The following is a 27,563-nucleotide window of genomic DNA, read 5'->3' on the forward strand; positions in this document are numbered from 1 at the left end:
GCCCCTTATCCACTGAGCACTCAAAATTACCAGGCCTACAGTTCCCAAAGGAACAGTAAACACCGACTTATACCTTCCTAAACATTTAGTCTTTTTCACTATAAATACATCTATGTTTATTATTAAAGAACTGACATTCAAGTGAATAAGAACATTGGAAACAAATGATTACATATAAAACAAAATCATAAAATGCTTTCTTGAGACTAAACATAACTAACAGATTAACATCTTGTTTAAAGAAGCTGGTCTTTCAAGGTTCCAAGGTTCTTTCCAGTGTTTTCAACCAAGTGTGGTTGAGATCCCTCTTTCATGAAGCAAACTTGTTGTCTATTTGCTTCCATAGTGAAGGATGCTAGGGTGTCGTCTTTGTCCCCCAAATTACTAAAGCAGCTCTTTGGGTCAGTATTTGGGTCAGAATAGGGTTGTCTCCCCCGCTCTCCCGCTGCTTGCTTCATCCTGTTACTTTTGTCTTTTGAATTTTTCACAATCTTTCATTAGCATTCAGTTTAGACTAGTGAGAAGAGGCCCTTTGTTTACATGTAAATTAAGCACTGTATAGTTCAGACTGTTAGATAACAAGTTCTCTTCTGACAGAACCTGTATTTCATCTTTGCTGGTGATCAGTTCCTAAATACAGACCTTAACATAATTTTGTGTGTGTGTATATATAATATAGTTGGCACTAAGAGGTTCCTGGGTCATACATGACCAGTGCATACCATAGTGCTGTCATCTTATGGAATGTGCTGGTGCGAGCACAGATCCATGCCCATGAAGTACCAGCCTATCACATAAATGTGGACAAGTACTAACAGCAGAATATCTTTGGAGCATCAGTGCTAACATGACATTTCTTTTGTGTCAGGCCTAAAAAATCTTACATTCTTGCTCTTTTTTTGAGTCTTTTTATCTCCTCCTTGAATCCATTCAGTGTCCATGCGCAAACTAGAGGTGATGAGGGTGGCAGAAATTTGTAAATTATACACAGTGATATTGTTTCTCTGGCAGATTTGATGATACTTTTGTCTTTATCTTCCAATGTTCTAACACAATCCAAAGTGTTTCCCGATTGACCAATAATGACTAGTTGCTCTGCATTGAGTTCGCCAACAGTTTTCATTAAGTAGTCTGAAGCAAACAGATCATGGTTATGTGCTGTAATTCTCTCATGCTCAAAAATAGTTATTTTTGTCCACAAAGAAAGTTTTAAATCAGCCCTGCCCCCAGGACATCCCCAATACTTAACAAAAACCCCTAACAAGCTGGCATCATGTGCTACTTACATATATTGGGATTTCACACTGTCCAAAATTTGAACTGGGATTGCACACTAGTTGTAGGAGACAATATTTTACTTTTAAGACGGGGTGGGCAAACTTTTTGGCCTGAGGGTCTCATCGGCATTCCGAAACTGTACGGCGGGCCGGGTAGGGAAGGTTGTGCCTCCCGAAACAGCCTGGCCCCCACCCCCTGACTATCCCCCTCAGAACACCCGACCCATCCAACCCCCCTGCTCCTTGTCCCCTGATACCCGCCCCCAGGATCCCTTGCCCCTAACTGTCCCCCTAGGACCCCACCCCCATCGAACCCCCTATGTTCTCCCCCCGAACCTCTGCCCCATCCAACTGCTCCCTGTCCCGTGATGGCCCCCTGGGATCCCCTGCCCCTTATCCAACCCCCCCCCCGTCCCATTTTAAATGCCTCAAAGAGCACCAGGACTGGCAGCCGTGCCACCCTGCTGGAGCCAGCTACACCACCGCACTGCCCGGTAGGAGCTCGCAGCTCCTCCACCCAGAGTGCTGGCGGCAAGCGAGCTGAGGCTGCAGGGGAGGGGGGGACAGCAGGGGAGGGGCCGGGGGCTAGCCTCCTTGGCCCGGAGCTCAAGGGCCAGGCAGGACGGTCCCACGGGCCCTAGTTTGCCCACCTCTGCTTTAAGATCTGCTTGTCTTTACTTAAATGGAATATAGGCTTGGAATACTGTTTCACATTTACAAGAGAATTGAATGGAATACAAAAGAAAATAAGATCCAAAATATAGCTGAGAAATCTGCTGCCGCTGAAAGGCAACATTTGCTAGGTTGCATATTTATCAACAAATGGATTTTTTTCAAGTAGAACAGTGTCTTTATCTGTTTTTTTTAAGTAGTTATTAATTCAAAGTAGCCCAGCAGGTACTTGTTTTTAATGACATTTCTCTAATATCCTGTCTAGGGCTAGCTATTCTTGTTCTTCCTTGGTATGCTGTATGATTACACATCTTGTATAGGAATAGAATATTCATTCATCAGAGAAACTAATGTCCCTGTAATTAAGTTTTATGTGGTTTTTTCCTTTCTAAAGAATATCTTGTGCCTTTTGTTGAAAACAAAAAAGCCTTTTTAACAGTGTTTTTTTCTCTTATTATTGCTGCAGAAATGTCAACTTACTTATAGGAATTATATGAAACCCAACATAGTCATGGTGGATGTAGGAAAGTGGCCAATATTTACCTTGCTTTCACCTCAAGAAATAGCATCTATTCGGAAAGCATGTGTATTTGGCACATCGGCCAATGAAGCTATATACATAACCCATAATGATGAGGTAAGTGTATAAGGAAATGAAAAATACCTGATCTGTTTTGGGATGTAATTCTAACCCTTTTGAATGCCTGTAAATAAGAAGCCTACAAAAGACACTGCATGTAACTGTGTCCCAGTCTGTGAATGAATGTGGTGGAAATGAATTGCAAATATTTGAAATCTTGCATTGGGACATAACTGGGAAGAGAGTAAAAGGATTCACAATAAAACACTCTTAACAAAAATTATTTTCATTACTATTAATGTCATAGATTAGTAAAGATGAAAAAATAAAAATTTGCTACATAAACTGAGTCTCTTTACATTTCATTTCACTTGAACAGCTGAACTAGACTGGTCAGTTTAACTTCTTGGATCTTACACTAGCACATAAATATAACCGGACAATTATTATGACAAATGTTGAACTTCTTATACCCGATAGTGATATAAAGGATAGCAGCTGTAATAAAAATGAATCTCCAGTCCAGGATGTGCCCCATTTAGAGAGATCCTTTTAAATTTAAGTAACTTTTTTCTGAATCAAAATAGAATTGTCTCAGCTTATTTTATGGAAAGAGAAGAAGTAGTGCATTGCCCTAAATAAGCCTCAGCACCCGAAAGGAGGAGATATTTGGATGCCTGCCTTTAAAGCGTACAAAACACAATAAAAACACTTCTGTAAGCTTTTAAAGACCTATGATTTCAGTAGAAGTATTTCCATTAGGGTTTGTAAACCTTCCTTCTGGTGTGTATTAAACAAAAAATCTAAATTTTGAATCTAGAACTAGTTGTAGAACCCTTTGAACCAGCAATAAAGTTCCATGGATGAAATCTCTGCCCAATTGAAGTTGATGGCAAAACTCCCATTCATTTCACTAGGGCCAGTTTTTCACCCTATATATCTATATTTCTGTCTGTCTCTCTCTCCATAAATATGAATCTAAATAGTTTAAAATGCAAATTGTTCTTTTTTTCCCCCCCAGGTGTTTGTGTTTGGACTAAACTGTAGTAATTGTTTGGGGACTGGAGATAATCAAAGCACAATAGTACCAAAGAAATTAGAAGCCTTATGTGGAAAGAAGATTAACAATCTCAGTTATGGAAGTGGACCACATGTTATACTTAGCACTGAAGGTAGAAAACATTTAGTATGTGAAATAATCAGTTACATATTCTATCAGGGTTACCAAGAATGGAAGTGAAGATATGTTGGTAGATTGTTACTTGGCCAATGTGCAGGGTTTTTGTGTTGCTCTTCTGGGAATTCTGATCCTGGGCCAACAAAGTTCAAAGGCCAGATCTCTCAACTTACATAGGTCATAGCTTCGCTGAAGTCACTTTACACTAGCTGAGGAACTGGCCCAAAGCATACCATGATGGTAACATGCTTAGTCTTCCCTCTGGGATGGAGAAGCTATGTGAATTACTATCAAAATTTAATGATCAGATAACATTTTCCAAACCTGGTGGCCATCAGAATCAAATAGTATGTTCTAGTTTAGTGGCCTTCAACCAACTTTTACAAAGGGAAGAACGCAGGTTATTTCTCAACACTGGGTGGGTAGTAAACAGTGGCAAGGGAATGAATGCATTTTACTTTTTGAACATAAAGTTGGAAACCAGACTCCAACATGAAGTTGTAAAGTTAATTGGCTGACTAGCGAGGCAGTGCTGATTAAAAGGGTCTGGACTTGATGGCTTCAGACCCTAAACACTAGACTTTTCTTTGTTTTTAAATTTGTTTTTGAGTTAAATTTGTCAGTCTATTCTTATGTGCTTGTAGCATGTGGCTTCAAGTGTCTGAAATATTATGAATAAAATGATAGACTGCTCACTCTCGCCTCTATATTGTTTGCCTGGTTCCTTTATTTAATGTTGGATTATGAGCACATTGAAATACCTTGCTCAGTTTTTTTTTTCCGGGAAGGGGATATTAAAAAATAATTAACATCAAAATTAGTTAATATGGACTCACTGGACAAAGCCTTCTTTGCCTTGAATTGACAAGAGGCAAGATAAAATCTGTTTAAAGGAAGTCCGGGGAAGGCAGAAAGTCAGAGAAGAGCAGAGAGATTGCTTGAGAAATTCTCAAGGGTGAAGAATGCTGAGTCCAAGGAAGGGACGTGAATATAATGGAGGTCAGGAAATGGAGTACAGGAAATGTCCACTCAAAGTTGCTTCCTATATGGCTTCCCTTATAGAAGAGTGAATTCATATAGGAAGCTGGTTTGGTTTGGTTTGGGGAAAATAGCTTTTGTCTGTATTGTCTGATCAGACAGCTGACATCAGTTTTTAAATAGTTTATGATATTTACTGCCAATTATAGTTGAGTGCGGGGAGGAAGCATTTTAATTCTGCAGTAAGGTTAGTGAAACCATTTGTTAATGTCCTCCATTATATTCATGTGCTACCGTTTATCTCTCTCAAATACTCCAGAGCTCATGCTATGGTATAGTCATGAATAGTTTAGACTTGAGAAGGAAGGCTAAAAACTGTAAAAAGAATAAACTGTAGAACAATTACTACATTAGTCTCGCCACTTAGTTATTCTACTCTCACTTTCACTTATAGCTCTGTCTGTACTTACGCTTTTATAGAAGTTAAAGAGAATACAGTGTTTGAATCAATTAACATCTCAATTAGTTTGGAATTGGTGGGGGTGGTATCATAAACATGCATATTTTGTGCAGATGGTGAAGTTTATGCTTGGGGACATAATGGATACAGCCAGCTTGGGAATGGAACAACCAATCAGGGCATTACTCCAGTTCAAGTCTGTACCAACCTGCTAATTAAGAGGGTGATTGAAGTAGCTTGTGGCTCTCATCATTCTATGGCCCTATCATCTGATGGAGACGTAAGTCTTATATTTTCTCATTTAGCTTTTTCAATAAACCTGGAGTTCCTGAAAGGAATCCGATTGATAGCTTTGGAGACTGAAGTCCTTTCTATCCACAGTACAGGTACAAAGTAACCTTACCATGCTGTCCTACCAATGTGCTTCAAACTCAAGGCACCCTCTCTCCAGGGGTGGGAGGGGTTGTTCATTCTCCAGGCCAATTTTAATTCTTCTTCCCTACAGCGATTTGAAAATTGTGGCCAGTGAGTATTCTTATGCGTTTTTTGTGCATTGGACACCTATTAATAAGTCTGAAACTGGAAAAGAACACTGCACCTAAAAAGCAATGTAATTTTGAAAGACTTTTTTTCCCACTAGTATTCCCTATTTGTATAATAGAGAATTGTGCCAGAAATGGTAGACCTTTTCCAAAAGATACAAATTTAAGCCCTCTGTGTGCGCTGTCCTAGCACTGACACGGATGGGTCAGTCTGTGGTAGTGTTTTGGTTTCTCTTTAATACTGTATCTGATTGCTGCATTATTCATTATTGTGGAAGTATTCTGCTCTAATCCACCTTCACATACATTGAGAGGGATTGGGCATAGTTGATTTTTATATCAAAGTTCTGCTTTATGCTACATATGTTGTAGAAAATATATCCCTGCAGAAATGAGTGGAGTCAGGCTTGATTTGTCCATGTCTAGTTACCTGGAAAGTGTAAATCACAAATTTCTTTATGTACTACTGACTAGTCAATGTTTCCTTTTTGATGAGCGTAAAAATGGTATTTTTAGACTGAGTAATCAACCTGATCTAATGCTGTTTTAAGGCTTCATCTGAATTGTTTGATTCTAAAATCAGATTAAAATAGTTACGATGAGGAATTAAAAATAGGCGTAATTCTGTCTATGTACTTGGCCCCCAGAACCATAGTATCTGAGCACCTCCATATCCTGTTCTAATACGAAATCATACTGCTGCCATTATGACACACAGTAGCACATCAATGTCTGTAATGAGGGGGAGGGAAAGTAGATTCAGAAACTAGTTTTTTGCTGATAATGTGCTGCTTTTGAGAGGAGCTTGTGCTTAGGAAAGATCTTGGAGATTTTTCATTTCTTTGCCTTGCATAGGGTATGAAATTTGGACGTGTAGTGCACCTAGTTAGGCAGCAGTGATATGGTCCAAACAAGATAAGATGAGAAATAGGAGAGAGAGTGTTCTACAGGTGCGAAGAATGAGACCTGTAATGCATATTTTGAATATAATGTACAGTTTAAATATACTTAAATACAGTGCTAACCTCCTGAAATTTAAATATTTTATTTTGACCTATATTATGCCTGCCTTCTCTTAGTGTTTGACTGAGGCTTTGTTGTTACATGATATGTTTCGTATAATCGGGTTATATAAGGGAACGTGTTATGGAATGATATTTACAGTAAGAATTGGCTGCAAAATTAAATGACTTTAATCTCTGGAATTTCAGAAAGTCTTTGAAGTGTCACATGACACTTCTTGCGGCATTAAATGATGAGCTCTAGAGTAGATAAAGGTAGGTGAAGGGCAAGCAAACCATCAGCAATTGCCAAATTGGGAGAACTGTTGAACAGATGAATAGAGGCAGCTAGTTCATTCCATGGTTTAAAGAGCAGAAGCTGTAATCACAGGTGGCTGTCATATATGAGAAAACAGGGGCTTAAATTTCACATTCCTGTGGTGGTTTCCTAGGAGGGGAGAAAATATGCTTAAGTTTACTCGCAATTTAACCTCTAGGAACCTTTAAATTTAGAGGCTCACTCTTCCATTATAATTCTCAAAAATAAAGCTGGTAAATAGTCTTCTTTGAAAATGTCTTCATTATAGCTTAACACATAGAGGATGTTAGTTATACAAAGGTTACATTTAATACAGTAGAATCTCAGAGTTACGAACACCAGAGTTGTGAACTGACTGGTCAACCACACTCCTCATTTGGAACTGGAAGTGTGCAGTCAGGCAGCAGCAAAGACCAGAAAAAAAAGCAAATACAGTAATGTGTTAAACATAAACTAGTAGAAAAATAAAAGGAAAGTTTAAACAAAAATATTTGACAAGGTAAGGAAACTGTTTCCTTAGAATCATAGAAGATTAGGGTTGGAAGAGACCTCAGGAGGTCATCTAGTCCAACCCACTGCTCAAAGCAGGACCAACACCAACTGAATCATCCCAGCCAGGGCTTTGTCAAGCCAGGCCTTAAAAACCTCTAAGGATGGAGATTCCACCACCTCCCTAGGTAACCCATTCCAGTGCTTCACACCCTACTAGTGAAATAGTGTTTCCTAATATCCAACCTAGACCTTCCCCACTGCAACTTGAGACCATTACTCCTTGTTCTGTCATATGCCACCACTGAGAACAGGCCGAGCTCTAATCCTTTTTGGAACCCTCCCTTCAGGTTAGTTGAAGGCTGCTATCAAATCCCCCCTCACTCTTCTCTTCTGCAGACTAAACAAGCCCCAGTTCCCTCAGCCTCTCCTCGTAAGTCATGTGCCCCAGCCCCCTCATCATTTTAGTTGCCCTGCGCTGAACTCTCCTTCAATTTGTCCACATCCTTTCTGTAGCGGGGGGGCCCAAAACTGGATGCAATACTCCCAGATGTGGCCTCACCAGTGCCGAATAGAGGGGAATAATCACTTCCCTCAATCTGCAGTGCTCGTACTAAAGCAACCCAATATGCCATTAGCAGTGTACCCTTGTTGCCAAGAAGGCTGACTCATATCCAGCTTCTCATCCACTGTAATCCCCAGGCCCTTTTTGCAGAATTGCTGCTTAGCCGATCGATCCCCAGCCTGTAGCAGTGCATGGGATTCGTCAATCCTAAATGCAGGACTCTGCACTTGTCCTTGTTGAACCTCATCAGATTTCTTTTGGCCCAATCCTCCAATTTGTCTAGGTCACTCTAGACCCTATCCCTACCCTCCAGCGTACCTACCTCTCCCCCCAGCTTAGTGTTGTCAGCCAACTTGCTGAGGGTGCAATCTATCCCATCATCCAGATAATTAATAAAGATGTTTGGGCACTCCGCTCGATCCTGGCTGGCAACTAGACATCGAGCCGTTGATCACTACCCGTTGAGCCCGACAATCTAGCCAATTTTCTATCCAATTAAATTAAGATGGATAAAGGCAGCATTTTTCTTCTGCATAGTAAAGTTTCAAAGCTGTATTGAGTCAAAGTTCAGTTGTAAATTTTAGAAAGAACAACCATAATGTTTTGTTCAGAGTTATGAACAACCTCCATTCCTGAGGTGTTTGTAACTCTGAGGTTCTACTGTACCTTGAAATACACCCCCCCACCACCCTCCATATATTCAGTAGGTGTTTAGTTTTAGATTAATTAGAATAGTTAATAAAAGCAAAGGATGTAATATAGTTATGGACAAAACCTCCTGCTTTTTATTTTTTTTTTCATGGTAACGTTATAATGTGTGTGGCTGGTGCTTTTGCACAAAGTTTTTCTCCATTTATCTTCTATCAATAGATATTAAAGTAAAGCGCTCAATTAGCACCAAGAAGGATATGTAGAATTTATGCAAAGGCAACCTCGGTCTTGCAGTTGCAGTCAGCAGCATGTCTGGTAACATCTTTTCCATAAGGGTAAATTTAAAGCAGGACAAAACACTGGATAGTAAACTGTAGGAAATATTCCTAAATTTGCCTCTGGGGATGGACTAGATAACCAAATATGAAATAACATATATTAGAAACTTTAGAAGAGGGGGGAAAAAGTCTCCTGAGGGGGTATATTTCAAGATCTTTTTAGGAATTTATGAACACAGACAACATCTTGCTTTCTTAATTTGAGACATTTTCAATAGCAACAAATTCTTGTACAAAACAACTACCAAAACCAATACTTCCCTTCATGCAATTTGTATCAAGTGTCATAGCTGCTGAAACTTGTATGGTGAACAAAAACTTCCCCATTCACAATGGCAGGTTGGGGGAAATAAGGAACCCCAAGGACAATTTTTAGACTGTTATCCACCTGAAACAACAGACTGTTAAGAAAAGTGAGAGGGGGGGAATTCTGTAAAGCTGGAAAATAAATGACATCCTTCACTGTATTCCCCATTATACTTAACTGTCTTGAATTATATTGGAAGAGGTGTGTTCAAATTCAGCCCACAAAGTTGTATATGTCCTACTGCCACCTTTATCTTTTATACTGGAAATATGTCCCTTATTTTTGACAAAATTTGGATGCTCCTGTTTTGGAATAAGTAATTGGGGGAAAAATGCCATGTTTATACAGTACCAGATCTAGCTCATAATATTTAAATTTAAAAGAAAAAGTCAGTGATTTGGATTTAGCTAGGGTTGGGCAAGTCCTATTTCTTCAGAAGAACCTAGTAGCAGAACTAAACATTTTAGCTCTAAATATTCAGATATGTATCTCTCTTTTCATGGGCAGGTATATGCATGGGGCTATAACAACTGTGGTCAGGTTGGATCTGGATCTACAGCAAATCAGCCAACTCCTCGCAAAGTCTCAAATTGTTTACAGACTAAAATGGTGGTCAGTATTGCTTGTGGTCAGACCTCCTCTATGGCTGTAATAGACAATGGTGAGGTAAGCTTTCTCCACTAACCTAATAATATAATACATTGTTGTCTGCTTATGACTGAATAGAGATGAGAAATGCTGACATGGAGAACACTTCAGTTACGGAAGATACATCAGTAATTACTGTGGAATTTTATGGTCCACAAGAAATACCTTAGTATAACGGTTCAGCGGTCACAGCTTGAGCATGAACAGTAGGAAGTATCTGCTAAGGGAGAGTTAATTGCGTACTTGTCCAAGCTGTTAACAGGGTTTTTCATTAACAAAATTCACAGAATGGGGTTAACTTCTATAAAAAAGTATTTTAAGTCTCCATCTCCTAGTTACCATTCAGATGCCTTCTTTGCAATAAGAAATAACTTCCAGATGTGGCTCAAAGGTTGAGTAACCAGTTTCCAGTCTCTACAAGATATTTGATCTGTTTGTATTGTAAAGTGACTTCTGTATTTTTGTAACCTGAGAAAATAGAAAGTCACTGGATCTGAAAGTCTGCAAATTTATAATACTTAGTTCTATGAGACTGGCCATACAAGGTCAGAGCAATGGTCCATCTAGCCCAGTATCCTGGCTTCTGACAGTGACTGGTGCCAGATGATCTAGAGGGCATGAACAGAACAGGGCAATTTATTGAATGACCCATCCCATATCATCCAGTCCCCGCTTCTGGCAGTTGAAGGTTTAGCGACAACCCCAGACCATAGGGTTGTGTCCCTGACCATCTTGGCTAAAGGCCACTGATGGGCCTATCCTCTGTGAACATATTTAATTCTTTTTGAACCCAGTTATACTTTTTTGGTTTTCACAACATCTCCTGGCAGTTTAGTTCCACAAGTTAATTGTGTATTGTGTGAAGTAGTACTTCCTTATGGTTCTTGTGTTACATGTTACTATCATATACCCTTCTTAGTCATCTCTTTTCTAAGCTAAACAGTCCCAGTCTTAATCTCTCCTCATGTGGAAGCTGTTCCAGACCCTTAATCATTTTTGTTGCCCTTCTTTGCACCTTTTTTCCCAAAATAATCTTTTCTGAGATGCGGGTGGACCAGAGTGGCATGCAGTACTCAAGATGTGGGCGGACGATGGATTTATATAGTGGCATTATATTTTCTGTTGTCTTATCTATCCCTTTCCTAATGGTTCCTAACATTGTTCTTTTTTTTCTTTTTTTTTGGCAGGAGAGAATTACCAGCTCTTTCTTGAACGGTAACAGCTAATTTAGACCCCATCATTTTGTATGCATAGTTGGGATTATGTTTTCCACTGCACGTTACTTTTGCATTTAAATTTTCATCCTGCCATTTGTTATCCAGTCAACCCAGTTTTTGCGAGATCCCTTTGTAACTCTTTGCAGTCCGCTTTGGACTGAACTATCTTGAGTAGTTTTTGTTTCATCTGGCAAATTTTGCCACCTCACTTTTTAACTCATTTTTTCCAGTTAATTTATTAATATGTTGCACAGCACTGGTCCCAGTACATATCTTTGGGGGACCCTGCTATTTACTGGTCTCCATTGTGAAAACTGACCATTTATACCTACCCTTTGTTTCTTATCTTTTAACTAGTTACTGATCCATGAGAGGACCTTCCTTTTTATCCCATGACTGCTGCCTTTGGTGAGGGACCTTGTCCAAGGCTTTCTGAAAGTCCCAGTACACTATATCCATTGGATCACCCTTGTCCACATGCTTGTTGACCCCCTCAGAGAAGTCTAATAGATTGGTGAGGCATGATTTCCCTTTACAAAAAGCCATGTTGACTCTTCCCCAAGAAATCATGTTTATCTCTGTATCTGATAATTCTGTTCTTTCCTATAGTTTCAACCAGTTTGTCTGATACTGAAGTTAGGCTTCCCGGCCTGTAATTGCCAGGATCACCTCTGGAGTCTTTATTAAAACTTGGTTTTTACATCAGCTATTCTCTGGTCATCTGGTACAATAGCTGATTTAAAGGATAGCTTTACATACCACAGTCAGTAGTTATGCAGTTTCATATTTGAATTCCTTCAGAACTCTTGGGTGAATACCATCTGGACCTGGTGGCTTATTACAGTTAAATTTAATCAATTTCTTTTCAAAACCTCCTCTATTGACACCTCAATCTGGGACAGTTCCTCAGATTTGTCCACCTAAAAAGAACATTTCAGGTGTGGGAATGTCCCTCGCATCCTTTGCAGTAAAGACCGATGTAGAGAATTTATTTAGCTTCTCCACAATGGCCTTCTCTTCCTTGAGTGCTACTTTAGCACTTTGATCGTCCCCAGTGGCCTCCCTGATTGTTTCGCAGGCCTTCTTGCTCTTGATGTTATTAAAAATATTATAGTTTTTGTCTTTTGTTAGTTGCTCTTCAAATTCTCTTTTCGCCTGCCTAATTATACTTTTTAAACTTACCTTGCCAGAGTTCATGCTCTTTTCTGTTTTCCTTCAATTGGATTTGACTCCTAGTTTGTTAAGATGTCTTTGTCTCTAACCACATATTTTACTGTTGGTTAGCCATGGTGGCAGTTTTTGGTGGTCTTGCTGGTTTATTTTTGTTTTTTTTTTTATTTGGGATATATGTCTAGTTTGAGCCTCTGATGGTGTTCTTAAAAAAGGTTCCATGTAGCTTGCAGACATTTCACTCTTGTGATTGTTCATTTTAATTTCCATTTAATAGTTTCCTCATTTTTGTGTAGTTCCTCGTTTTGAAATTAAATGCTCCCTCTCTCCTCTCCCCCAAGAATGTTTAAATTTAATTACATTGTAGTTGCTGTTGGTTCAGCTATATTCACCTCTTGGAACAGATCTTGTGTGCCACTTAAGACTAAATCATGAATTGCCTCTCCTCTTGTGGGTTCCAGGACTAGCAGCTCCAAGAAGCAGTCATTAATGATGTCTATAAATTTCATTTTTGCACTCCATCTTGAGGTGATGTATACCCAGTTAATATGGGGTTAGTTGAAATCCTTCATTATTACAGTGTTGTTCTGTTTTTGGAGCCTCTCTGATCTCCCTGAGCTTTTCACAATCACCGTCACCACCCTGGTCAGATGGCCAGTAGTGTATTTCTACTGTTATAATCTTATTGTTCAAGAATGAATTTCTATCCATAGAGATTCTATGGAACAGTCTCTACTTAATTTTTGATTTTTGCTATATTAGACTTTATGCTTTCTTTCACATATAGTGCCACTCCCAACCAACATAACGTACTGTCATTCCTGTATATTTTATACCGTGTGCCATTGATTATCATTATTCCAACAAGTTCATTGCAATGTCTATTAATCAATATCCTCATTTAATAACCAGGTTCTCACGTTCACCCATCATAGTATTTAGACTTCTTGCATTTCTATACAAGCACTTTGTCGATTTAGTTGTGTGCCGTCATGTGATATAATTGAATGGGACTCTTTCATTTGACTGTTTCACTACAGTTCCTACCTATATTTTTATCAACTTTTATCCTCTCTCGTCTTTACTAAAATATAGACTCTCCTTTAATAAAACCTCCCCAAAGGACATCCGTCCAAACCGTATGCTCCTGCTGCACCTTTTCCACAGCTTTCTTATGAAGTGCATTTCATCAGTAGCTCTCAAAGTGCCTAAATAACACGTCTGTACTTCAGCACTTTAAATTCACAAAATGCTTCACAGGCATCAGTTAATCCTCACAACAGCTCTTCCCAGAGTTTTATACAGAATTCTTCTTAATTGAATCATAGAAATGTAGGGCTAGAAGGTACCTTGAAGTCAAGTCCAACCACTTGTGCTGTGGCAGGACCAAGTAAACCTAGACCATCCCGGACAGGTGTTTGTCCAACCTGATTCAAAACCTTCAGTGATGGGGATTCAACAGCTACCCTTGCAAGCCTATCTCAGAGTTTAGCTATCCATATAGCTTGAAAGCTTTTCCTAATATATAACCCAAATCTCCCTTGCTTCAGATTAAGCGCATTACTTCTCATTCGACCTTCAGTAGACATGGAGAATGATTGATCAGTGTCTTGTTTATAACAACCCATAGCATATTTGAAGAGGTGTTATCAAGTCCCCCCATCAGTCGTCTTTTTTTCTCAAGACTAAACATGCCCAGTATTTTAATCTTTCCTAAGAGGTCTGGTTTTCAAAACCTTTTATAATTTTTGATGCTCTCCTCTGGCCCCTCTCCAATTTGTCTGCATCTTTCAGGAAGTGTGGCACCAGAATTGGGACACAGTACTCCAGCTGAGGTTTTATCAATGCTAAGTAGAATGGGACAGTTACCTCCTGTCTTACATACAACACGCTTGCTAATAAACCCCAGAATGTTAGCCTTTTTTTGCAGCTGCATCAGATTGTTGACTCATATTCAATTAGTGCTCATCAATAACCCCCAGATCTTTTTCAGCAGTATTGACACCTACCCACTTATTCCCCTTTTTATTGTTGTGCATTTGATTTTTCCAGTGGAATACTTTGCACTTTTCTTTGTTGAAATTCATTATGTTGAATTCAGACCAATTCTCCAGTTTGTCAAGGTCATTTAGAATTGTAAACCTCTCCTCCAAAGTGCTTGCAACCCCTCCCAGCCTTCTGTCATCTGCAGATTTCATAGCATAACGCTCGTGCACCGTTATCCATGTCATTAATGAAAATATTAAATAGTCTCGGACCCAGGACTGATCCCTGCAGGACCCCACTAAACACTTTTCCAGTTTGACATCAAACCATTGATAAATATTTTTAAGTAGTCTTTCAACCAGTTGTGCATTCATCTTATAGCTTCCCATATTTCCCTAGTTTCATTATGAAAATGTCATGTGCAACTGTCAAAATCAAAACATTACATCTACTTTTTTTCCTCCCCTATCCATCAGGCTAGTAACCCTTTCAAAAAGGAAATTAAGTTTATTTGGCATGATTTGTTCTTGAGAAATCCATGCTCGCTATTCCTTATATCCCTGTTATGCTCCAGGTGCTTCCAAATTGGTTGTGTAACAACTTGTTTCAGTATCTTTCCAGATATGGAATATGATTTTTTCAGTGTAACTTGTAGTTTTTCTGGTTGCAAAGATTGCATTGATACATATGTTTTCCTGAGTCTGTAGAGGGATTGAAACAACCACACCAAGTATAAATTTATTTATTCATCTCAATAGGATATTAAATGTGACGCTTAACTATGATAATCTAAAAGCTAGCATAGTTAAACTTCCATTTAATACAGTGGTCCTGTGTACTTCAATATACCATGCAATCCCATTAGCTGAAAGTGAATTATGTCTCCTGAGAGTTGTTCTGGTGTTATCTAACTGCACTTAGGGTACATCCAGACTACCCGCCGAATCGGTGGGTAGCGATTGATCTATCGAGGATCGATATATCGCATTTCGTCTAGACGCGATATATCGATCCCTGAACACGCTCCCGTCGACCCTGGAACTCCACCAGGGCGAGAGGCGGAAGCAGAGTTGACAGGGGAGCTGTGGCTGTCGATACCTCCCATCCTCACGGCACGGGAAGTGGAAATAAGATACGTCGACTTCAGCTACGCTATTCCTGTAGCTGAAGTTGCGTATCTTTCATCGAACCCCACCCCCCAAGCGTAGACCAGACCTTAGTGTTCCCCAAAAAGTTTGTAATGCAGCCTCACTGCTGGAAGCAGCCAATTGGATATCTGTTTCCACTTTGCTTCAGATACCCCAGTCCCAGAGCAAAGCATCACCAACTGACAGATGGGGCTGTGAGAACCCTGTCTTTCCAAGGTTTTAGTTTTCCCGAGAGACCTGTGGATAATTGGGTTGCACTGTACCTGTGGTGATCTGATGTTTTCATTAGAATGAACGCTAGGAGTAAAGTAACAAGTTCTGAACAGGGAAGTAATGGACTACTCTGCTGTTGGACATACCTTAAGTTGATCAAGATGATTGCTTTACAGTTCTGTCCGCTGAAAAATATTAGACCAGCACAGTAAGACTTGCAGGAGTTTGTAGTATTGTATGTCTTCTGGGAAACTAGCTCAGTACAGTAAAGGCAGGCATCTTTTAAAAAGCCAACTTTCTTTTAAAACCCGGAGAACAGAGAAGTTGGAGAAATTGATCAAATTAATATAATATGTCCTCATCTCCATTTCTCCTTCCCCTTGTTAGATTTGTGAAGATTTGACATTATCTCAAGGGACTTTCTCCACAGACTTCTATTGTCTCTGGTTACAACTCATATTTTCTGTATTCCTACAAACAGAACAGGTAGCTTAATCTTTGTTTTTCTTAAACTAGGTATATGGCTGGGGTTACAATGGTAATGGTCAGCTAGGTCTGGGAAACAATGGTAATCAACTCACACCTTGTAGAGTGGCAGCGTTACATGGTGTATGTGTACTTCAGGTAAGTCCAAAGTAGAAGTAAACAGTGCATTAATATTGTCTACGCCTTCAAAAATTTCACCAAATCTGAGTCATAAGCACGTTTCTAAATTCAAGATTTCAGTGTTCTAGTTCTTGTAAAATCTATTAAAGCTGAAAGATTGTGGACAATCTTCGTAATGTATCAGAGGGGTAGCCGTGTTAGTCTGGATCTGTAAAAGCAGCAAAGAGTCCTGTGGCACCTTATAGACTAACAGATGTATTGGGGCATGAGCTTTCGTGGGTGAATACTCACTTCGTCGGATGCATCTGATGAAGTGAGTATTCACCCACGAAAGCTCATGCTCCAATACGTCTGTTAGTCTATAAGGTACCACAGGACTCCTTGAATCTTTAATGCTTGCTTTTGTATAACCTTGTGAATGTGTCAGAATGCTTCATTGCTGAATAACGTAAATAAACTATGCATACAATATGTCATGCAGGTACCATCTCTATATTGTGGGGCATGATGAAGTGAGGTATAGTGGGCAAGCTTGTAAGGAATGATCAAGAACAGGGAAACTAAGAGGTTCAAAGGATTTGTCTTAATATTCTATCTAGACAGTGGGTTAGGAGTGAAAGGCTAGCGAGAAGTGTCTTACAGTGAAAGCATAGGGCTAGGATTCAAGAGATCTGGATTCTAGTTAGGACTGTGTCAGACTTATATAACTTAGGTTAAGTGATTGTGTGACCCACTCAATTTTTTTCTCCATCTCTACAATAGATAAAAACCCCCTTACAGGGCTGTTCAAGCCTCAGTTCATTAGTTTGTAAAGCACTTTGAGATCTTGGGATTAAAAATTGTATGTAGTTGTCTAGTGCGAAAGATTTAACGGTTTCTGGAGGAATTACTGAAGTTTGTAACTTCGAGGTCAGAGAGACTACAAGGGGATTATACAAAGTAGTCCAAGGTTAAAAACCTAGGGCAAATTGTTTAGCTATTGTGGACAAAGAATGTTAGATTTTTTTTTATAATTCTATTTATTAAATGAAGAATTGCAGCAAACAGTGAGGAATAACCAATGAACACTAAATTACCAGTCTAGTACTTATTGCTAATGTATTTCATGTTCGCTTTAAGTATCAGGAAATAGCAGTTTCTGGTCCTAAATGGAGAATGATGGAGGTACTGAACGTACTTCAGACAGATTAATGTAATGAGTGTAATAATTTGTCTTCCACTTGTTTCTGTTTAGTAGTAATCCTTGTAAATTTACTTACAGATTACCTGTGGCTATGCGCACACACTAGCACTAACAGATGAGGGTTTGCTCTATTCCTGGGGAGCTAACACTTATGGGCAGCTGGGAACTGGCAATAAAAGTAACCAGCTAAGCCCAGCGCAGATCATGATGGAAAAGGAAAGGTAATGTTGCTGCAGCTAACGTATTTTTAGATTGTGTTGTGGGAGCATGCATTATGGAGTCTGTTTGTAGCTCTAGAAAGGTGTGTCTTGCTTTATGGATACTTGTTCCTGTTGTTTGTTAATCTTGTACTATACCATACTCTTATCCTACCTTTTTTCCTCTAAATTCTAGACAGGGTATTTGTAGTGGCTCCTATGCTAACGTTTGAAATTATGTATATTCTATACATATCTGGTGCAGAGATGTAACGAACAAGGAGGCCAAATGTTAATTTCAATAAGACATTCCACCGATGACCTCTCTAATAAAAACATTTGGATTATATGTGCCAAGTTGTTATACTATATTGATGCCTATATTTGTGGGGAGGGGAAAGCCTGGTATGTGATGATTCACTAGGAAAGTCAGCTGTCTGAGATTCTATAGTCAAAAGCCAACAATGTGTTTTGTAAGTTCCTCTTAACTCTGAAACACTTGGACTTTTGTGTCAATTTTTAATAAGTGATTTGCTCTCATTCTACCTAGTTCTGTTTGTGTAGTTATCTAATGGGCAAACAGTCAGCATCTGGCTGCCTTTTCTTTATACAGCTACATTTTCCATTTGGGAAACCAAGGCCATTCGTAAGATGTCTTTGCATCTTTATAAATGTGAGGTGACAAAGCTTCTCAGTACTGAGCCTGCCAAAAGTTTCAACAAAACTAAAGATGGTAGAAAATTGTTTTTTGTGAAGGACTTCTTGAAGTGATGAAGAATCAGAAACGAAATTGGATGGAGAACTCAGGTGGAAGGAAAGATAATACAGAATAGGGTTTTATTTTCTCTTAAATAGTGGTTCAAGTGAGGTGCATGCAGAACTTAAATTCAGAACTGATCATGTCTTCAGGCTTTTTTTTTTTTTTTAAAGTCTTCATTTCAGAAATATGAAGTGGTTAATGCCTTGCTAATGATAAAATTGAAAAAAATGTTCCAGAAAAAGCAATTTGTGGTGCTAAATTTTGATGAATCTACCCTCCCCTACTGAATTTACTTGACTAATCTTTCTTGGAGTCAGTGCCTATGTGACAGCGTTTTCTGGTGGGATGCATTTTAATTCTTGCTGCTCCTGTTGTCTATACATACTACCCAATCTGTCATCTATGTTAAATGCTACTAATAGAGGCTACTAGCAGATCCTGTTGAAGCGGAGTGCCATGCTGTCCTGAGGAATAAGTATGGGGTATCATTGAATTTTGAGTTTTTACATCCAGGGTGAAGCCTAATAGCTTAAAAGGAAATCTGAGTTAACCTGGAGATGCAGCCTTGAAGGAAAGAATTTGAGTGCAGATGTCCAGCAGGTAAAGGACCTCTATTTATCAAAGAAAGAAAAGGTGATGTGCTTGGGGCTCTACAAGACACATGCCACCTTTGACCTTAGGAGCTTACATTCTAGAACAAGGGCCGAGATAAGGCAAGACAAAAAATAGAGTAGTGTCAGTGTTGGAGTCCAATTGGGGAAACACGGGTAATTGAGGGCACAGTGGAGTTGTGCATGGATTTGAAGGCAAGGAGTGGTTGTGGCCTCAGAAGGAGAGGAAGAGTTATTAACAGAACTTTCTTTTTAATGATTTTAATGTTGAGAGAGTTGCCGTTGCTGGCTGGGATGGGCAGTCCTGGTAGAGGTGAGGTTATAGTAGTGGTATTGTGAATTCCTGAGTAAGAAGAGACAGCATGCTCAATTGCTGGAGTTACCAGCTGTGGATCCGATGGGATGCTCCAAAATCTTGGTGTCTGATGGGTCTTAATACTATTTTAAAGTGAAACAATGATTGTGTGTGTAATACTAAACTTGTTTTCTTTGTACATTAGGATTTACTCATTGCTTAATTTGTGCCAAGGTTGAACCCTGGCCCCTCTGGGCTTGGCAGTTCATAGCCCTGGCCCCTCCGGGCTTGCTTCATCAGTTATGAATGTAAAAAAAATTGATTGAGCACCAGCCACTTTCATTACGAATTTAAACACTGGAGTTTACCAATGAAAGTATCTAAATTCAGGATTTACCACCTCATACTCTCTATTGAAAGACAATTTTTATGCTATAATCAGATATTTGTGCTACTCCTAGATTGTCATATTGGGATACTGACTTTTGATATACAGAAGAAAAACTGTCAGGAAATATGATAAATTAGGTTTTATTGGAAGTTTTTTGTTTGATGTCCTCCACTGACTCTTTTCCACATTCATAAAAATAAAAAATACCTGAAACCCTGGCATGCATATTTTTAACATGGGAAACAAGTAAACTCATCTTATTTTAAAACTAACTCTAGAACTTCCCTCCCAATTTTTCATTTCTGTGGCACTGTTCACCAGCTGAACAGAGATTCTGGATATGTCCTTGCAATTCTTTTAATGGGAATGTGATTCTTCTCTGTTCGTATATAATCACTTCAGATAACAGTTTAGGCATTATTTGAGTAAAGGGAGAACAGAATAGGTAAGTGTACAGCAGCACCTGCAGTTCTTTAAAACACTGTGGACACAGTTGTTGGTTTTGTTTTTTTTAAAACTGTAAAACGATAGGGTTTTTGTTTTTGTTTTTGTTTTGTTTTTTTAAGAATGTGATTATTGAATAATGTGACTATTTAAAATGATAATCCTGTCAATTTGTTATTTTCCAAACAGGCTTTAAACACTGGGGGGACTAAATACAACATGTGAGGCCAAAAATAAAGGCATGTTTTACAGCAGGCTATATCTGTCTAAATATCAGAGCCCATCCAAAGAGGGACTGGGGGATTCTTTAGTGAAGTATTTTAAGTGCTTGTTTCAAAAGGCATTTTCACTGCACTGGTAAAATGAGAGAACTATCTCATAAAAAGTGCTGTTTTGACGACAGAAGGCCTGGAATGTGCACCATTAATTTGGGAATAGCTTTCCAGGCTACTTCTCAAATCTTGTTTTGTTACAAAATATAGATGTAGTAATTTCTTCATGCTTATCCTTAGGCTTTGCTTACGTGTATTGCAATATCTGGTGATGTCCCTTTGTTTTAGAAATCTCTGCCTGTTAAATGCCTCTTGTGGGTGAGGTATGAAGAATGTTGGTTGAAAGACTTGTGAATATCATTTTCTGTTAATGTCATTGTAATCTGATATTGTATTGTCTTATATCTCTGTAATTTAATACTGAATCTGATTATGTGAAGGTTGTTCAGTTCAAATCGATACCCAGTCAAAAGAAAATACAGGACTACAGATAGCATATTCTCTACTTTTCCCACTAATACAATTAGGTTGTCTTTAATTTTATGCTTCTGTGATTTTAAATATATGTTGTAGACAAACTCTCTGCATTTTCTTTTGATTTTTCTATTCACAGGGTGGTAGAGATTGCAGCCTGCCACTCTTCTCACACTTCTGCTGCCAAGACCCAAGGTGGCCAGGTGTATATGTGGGGCCAGTGCCGTGGCCAGTCTGTTGTTCTTCCTCACCTCACTCATTTCACTTGCACTGATGATGTGTTTGCTTGCTTTTCTACTCCTGCTGTGATGTGGCGCCTCCTCTCAGTAGGTGAGAGCAAACTGGGACATGTTATGCAGTGCTACAGCCAAAAAATCTAATGCTTGTATGGAACAAATTTCCTGTTTAATTATATTTGCACCTTCTGAAAATGTGCTTTCTTATTAGAATCTGTATATTCTAGTGGGGTGGGCACTCTGCGATATCTAAGGGTGAAAGCAGCTTACTGTTTAGCAATCAATGTTTTAGGTGCTCTAAAATCCACATCATGTGGACTTAACGTTGCCATGTATGCTACTGGACTGCTAGAAATCCACCGTGGGGAAAAATAGAATAGACCACTGTGTTTCTTTGCTTGCATGACTCACAACTCAGCATTGAAATGAAGGGTCTGTGTTTCCTTTGGGTGCAGATGCACTTCTCATATCACACCACGAGCAGTGGCAATTTGCTGACAGTAATCCCTACACCAATCAGCGTAGCTGTTACTAACACAGTGGAGGGCAGTTGGAGCGCACTCAGATAAATAAAAGAATAGCATTGTGGGGCACAGCACACCACATGAAATGACACTTACTTAATCTTCCTTCATGCCTTCTTATTGTAGGGCAGCCTTTGCTGAAACATACTTGCAATGTATTCCAAGGGGCTCTTGCCAGTTCATGTGGGGAGGCAGAGTTAAGGTTGCTAAAACTCATAGTTAGGTTTCCTGCAATGCCACAAATCTCTGAAAGCTTGTAACTACTGGACTACTGTACGTGTTTTTTTTATAGGTAAATGGAGGACTTAAATCTTCAGTGCTATTAATCAAGCACCTTTCACAAATGTTTAACGTGTTTTTTGGGGTTGTTTTAAAAAGTAAATCTGACTTCTTTTTTTTTTTTTTATTATTTTTTAGAGAGCAATGTCAGCTTGGGCACCACAAGTTCATAATACACAAGGGACACTTTTTTTTTTTTCCATAGCTAGGTCTGATGTACTGCACTTCCTCGCAGGAAGGTTAATCTACATTTTTCAGTCGTTCATTTGTTCTGTCCTATTGCTGAGGAAAATCAGTTTGGAAGTTTGCTCAAGTGGGTAACTTTAATAGTTTTCCAGATTGAATAGTTTCCTTGGTTACAGTTGCAAGGCTGTTGTAACAACCTCTCTTTTCATGACACGCTTATCGGATTATATGCTCTCATAATTGGCTAATAAAATGAGTGCTGACAACTCTGAACCCCAGTCAGGACTACCAACATAGATCTGCCGGACATTTACTTCCTAAACATCGCGTAGTTACCCAGTGACCATCTTTTCTTGACTAGCCTGTTTAATTAAGCCACTCTGCAAATGTATGTATTATTAGCAGAATGTATTTTGTTTTTGAAACCTTTGATTTTTTTTTTTTAAAGAGCATGAAGACTCCTTAACAGTAGCTGAGTCTTTGAAGAAAGAGTTTGACAGTCCAGAAACCTCAGACCTAAAATTCCGTGTATATGGAAAATACATCCATGTTCATAAAGCTGTTCTAAAAATCAGGTCATGTTCATGTTTCATGGCTTCTTGGTCAGCAATCCTCTACTGCATAGAGATCAACCCATTAACTTGTCCCCTCAGAGAAATCCATCTGCAGTGCTATCAAAAGCGAAGCTGTACTTAGACTTTTTAAGACTGTTTACTATTATTGAAATTGTTTAAGTTTTTATTTTGGACGGCTTGGAAGGATGAGGCTGACACAAGAAGATCTTTAGAAATGAGGGGATTTGTCTGAATTAGTGTGTTGATGTCTTTTTTTCATTTTTGTGGGCCAGTAGCTGCCCTGGACATTTCTCAGGTAATATAACCACATAGTTAACCAAAACAAAGATAAGTAACTAAATAGCTAATTGCACGGACTTTGAATACACATGAACGAGACATGCTGTTTTTACATGTTATTTCTCTAAGTGTAACTTAGTAGAATGAGTATTAGGGGGGTAGCTGTATAGTCTGGATCTGTAAAAAGCAACACCTTATAGACTATTAGACATATTGGAGCATAAGCTTTCATGGGTGAATACCCACTTCATCAGATGCCTACTTTATTGGAATGAGATTGTTAAATACTAAATTTTGAGAAGGGGCTGAACTGAAATACCAGTTCTGAACATTTTCTGAGTGTGGATCAATATCCAGACTTCACAGCAAGAGCCTATTTCTTTATTTAAAAAATTACTAAAGCTCTTTATTAAATTCCATGTGTAGAAAACTTAATTCCTTTATTTCAAATTCCCATCTGTTGTATCGCACACAAAATAATTGCTTTATTCTCTTGATGCACAAATATTATTTGCATTTTGTTTGTACCCCAGTATTGAGAAGAGAACATACCCCTTTGGTATTTAATGACATTTGTATTTAGAGATCTTAATTTATTGTAGAGAAAATGAAGGGAAGCTTTATTTCAAATTGGTCTCTAATGTAGTATACATGTATCATATCACGGTATGCCAGATAAATGTTCTGCCTTCCTGTTCTAGATGTGAACACTTCAGAACCATGTTCCAGTCATATTGGAATGAGGACATGGAAGGAGGTGATAGAAATAGACCAATTTTCTTACCCAGTGTATCGTGCCTTTCTTGAATACCTATATACAGACAGCGTTGATCTTCCACCTGAAGATGCTATAGGTAGCACAACCTTCTTTGGCCAAATTACATGATAAATCCAGAGACTTGATCAATAGACAAAAAAGTGGGGGAATAAAGTGGTGCATGTATGGTCTTAAGACCAACATATGATCAGTTTCATGGTGATAACTTTTAAAGCACAACTAAAATAAACTGTTAACAACTTGCTACAGAAATAATGCTGTGTAACTCTTAATAAATTGAGTCAGCAAGTATCAGAGAGTAAAAGGTAGAGGAGGTGTTAAAATTACTCTTCTGAAATAAGCATTCAGACCTTTTGGCTAAATTGAATCAATTATGCTTTGAAATGACTTCAAGAAAAAAATTCAGTCCCTATAATGGGGGTAATTTTTACCCAGCACAGTGGACAAGCTCTGAGTTAAATTCTAGCTTTGATAGCAACAGTTGTGCACTTGGTACTTTCCCTGTTCTATAACCATTTACTTAACTTTTATGCACATGTGTAGTCCTGTTGATGTCAGTGAAACCACTTGTGCTTAGGGATAAGCTCCTGTTTAAGTGTTAGCGGGATGGGGCTTAAAGTAGTGAAAAGGCCTTTTGTTTCTTCTTGAACGTCAGTAAAGCTGATTTTCTGAATAATGCCCAATTTAATTGATATATGGTGTTGTGTGTTGGGGAATGTCTATGCTGCAGCTGGGAGTGTGCTTCCCAGCCTGGGGAGATACAGACATGCACTAGCTCCACTCAGACTTGAACTCTAAGGGCTGGTCTACACTGGGGGGGGGGGTATCGATCTAAGATACGCAACTTCAGCTACGTGAATAGTGTAGCTGAAGTCGAAGTATCTTAGATCGATTTACCTCAGGTCCTCACCGCACGGGATCGACGGCCGCGGCTCCCCGTGTCAAACTCTGCTACCGCCGCTCGCTCCGGTGGGAGTTACAGAGTCGACGGGAGCGCGTTCGGGGATCGATATATCGCGTCTAGATGAGATGCGATATATCGATCCCCGAAAAATCGATCGCTACCTGCCGATATGGTGGGTAGTCTTGGACGTACCCTAAGAATAGCAGTATTGACGTTGTGGCCCCGGGCAGCAACTTGGACTTGCTCAACCCCTTGGTCCTCATGTGAGTGATTAGCCTGCTTCACCTCCCACTCCGCAATGTTCACGCTGCTATTTTTAGTGTGCCACTTCAAGCATAGCTAGCACGTCTGCTCGGGCTGGGAGATAGGCTCTCAGCTGCAGTATAGACATACCATACTCACACAGAGAATGAAGACACAGTTTGGAGCTTGCCTTGATACTGTAAAAGCAGAGATTGAAAGAGGCTAATATAATGGCATTTTAATTTCAGGACTTCTGGATTTGGCTACATCTTATTGTGAAAACAGATTGAAAAAACTGTGTCAACACATTATCAAGAGAGGAATTACTGTGGAAAATGCATTTTCATTGCTCTCTGCTGCAGTGAGATATGATGCAGAGGTAAACTTCTAAAGATTAAACTCGCTAAATAGACTACCTCGTTTTGACCAGAACCATGGAGCATAGCAGACAGCTTTTTATGTCCATTTTGATTGAGGGAAAAATTGCTCATTGCATTGAGGAATTTGAGCACTAGGGTTCTGGTGCTATTCCTTGGACTCTGTAGTCATTCTGTTCAGAGCAAAAGCCATATCTTTGTATTAAACTTGTAGTAGACAAATTAACTAGCACTTTATATATATAATGACTTATTTTAATCAAGCCACTGAATGAAGCACAATATAAGTAACTTTCATATTGTCTAGTTCATGGTAGCCATTTTATGCTGTTTTGCCTAGCTTCATAATGCATCGCTCCATGTTATCTGGAAAAAAATTCCATGCTGAAAACCTTCTATCTAAAGGTTGAAAATATTACCTTGCAAATAAAGGGCAGGCTTTAAAAAGAAAGCAAAACCTGGAGATTCTAAAAGTCCTGCCGATTGGTTTTATAACACTAATCTTTGCTTAATACATTTAAATATGTACACAGTACAAGCTGCAGCTTTTTAAATCCTCTTCATGTGTTTGGGATTTTTCTTGTAATATTATTGATGGCAGGGTACTGACAGCTGCATCTGAACTTTTGTTAACAAAGTTGTTTAGAAGTAGGTGACATCTTAGGCACCAGATGGACCTATTTGCTCCCTTTTGATTTATGCTTGGATATAGACATAAACATCAGCAATTTGGTGCCATGAAAACTTCCATTATCTTGTACCCAGGGTAGATTGATTTAAATCAAAGCAATTTTAATCACCAGTTTAAATCAGCAAGCAGGAAACTTTGATTAAATCAATGATTTAAATCTTGTTTTGCATTTGTACTTTTATTTCCTTAAAAAAATTGAGTCTCACTGGTTGGTAACTATTAAATGTTGATTTGCAACTAAATATAGCCTTTACACTAGATTTGGAGGTACTTTTATCCACATTTGTTTAAGAAACTGTGTAGCTTAAAATAACTGTATTCTGTCTTAATTTTTGCATTTTTATTAAGTTAGTAAATGGTGAATGATGCTTTACATATTTAGTAGTTTTTTTTGTTTTGTTGTTTTTTTACTCAACAGATTAATTTTTTTAGTCATGATTTGTGTCAAGCTGCATTTGGTTGGAAGTGGGAATGCAATTAAAAATGCACAAAAACTGTAATTTAAAATTGCTTTTCATTAGTTAAATGAAACTACCTTAAATGTGCTAGATGCGTAAGAAAAAATAAGTTTCTATCAATACCTGTTTTGCATTTAAAGCATTGATTTATTCAACAAAGGAAGTATTATCCTGTAGTTAGTGAAATAAACTGTCCTTCTGGTGACTATCTCCATCAAGGTTTTAGAATTAGTAAAACTCATCCTCTCCACCTGGTTGTTATTCTTCTGGCGTATGGCTTCTGAGGGCACAAACGATGAATTAGGTGTTGAGTAAGTGGTGGAGCCAGACTCATGGCAGTTCTTATCCGTTGATTGGAAGAGGAAAACGATATTTCCTGTTTTTATCCATCTCCCAATCAGTGTCTCGGTTTTGAAACTAACTAGGCATTGAGCTGAAGAACTTGAACAAACTAAAATGAAGAAAAATGTCCTCTACCTGTAATTCTCTACTGCTGTCAAAGCTGGTTTAGCGCTTCAACAAACTGCTAATAGATTTGTTTAGCCAGTGACTTCTACCAGCTCACTGGTTTGGCTTTCTTTAAAACTTTGGCAGCAAAACATGTATTGCTTTAATATTTGTATTCAATTTACAATCATTTTAATAGACTCTATAAGCTTAGGCTTTTAATATAGGTTGTCATAACTTTAAATATAATTTTAATATTAAATACACTTTTCTTTTCAAAAATAAGCCTAATTTAATTTAAATCAGATTTAAATGAAAAATAGTTATCTTGACTTCTTTAATTTTATTTTTATCCTCCCTGAATTTAAACCGCATTTTCCTTTTATGTAGTGCGTAGTTCCTTTTAAATATGTGGGAACCAGAGACTACAATTCTGGGAATAGAAAAACAATTGTGTCTGGGTATTCAGGCATCAAACACTGTACACATCTAGAATGACATATCCAAATTCTTTAATTACTGAACTGATAATGGAAATAAATATAATAAAATAAAACTTAACAACAAAAATCAGATGACAATCAAAGTACAATACCTTAAGTGTGAAATCTGTTC

General features: G+C 38.6%; 1 pseudogene; it reads left to right on the plus strand.

The window, feature by feature from the left end:
• The first annotated feature begins 2,415 nt into the window (after positions 1-2,415).
• On the plus strand, positions 2,416-25,446 carry LOC123356981 (annotated as a pseudogene).
• The last annotated feature ends 2,117 nt before the right edge of the window (positions 25,447-27,563 follow it).

Source organism: Mauremys mutica, unplaced genomic scaffold, assembly GCF_020497125.1.
Source record: "Mauremys mutica isolate MM-2020 ecotype Southern unplaced genomic scaffold, ASM2049712v1 000142F_np12_subseq_2995995:3037422_obj, whole genome shotgun sequence".
Classification (NCBI taxonomy): Eukaryota; Metazoa; Chordata; order Testudines; family Geoemydidae; genus Mauremys; species Mauremys mutica.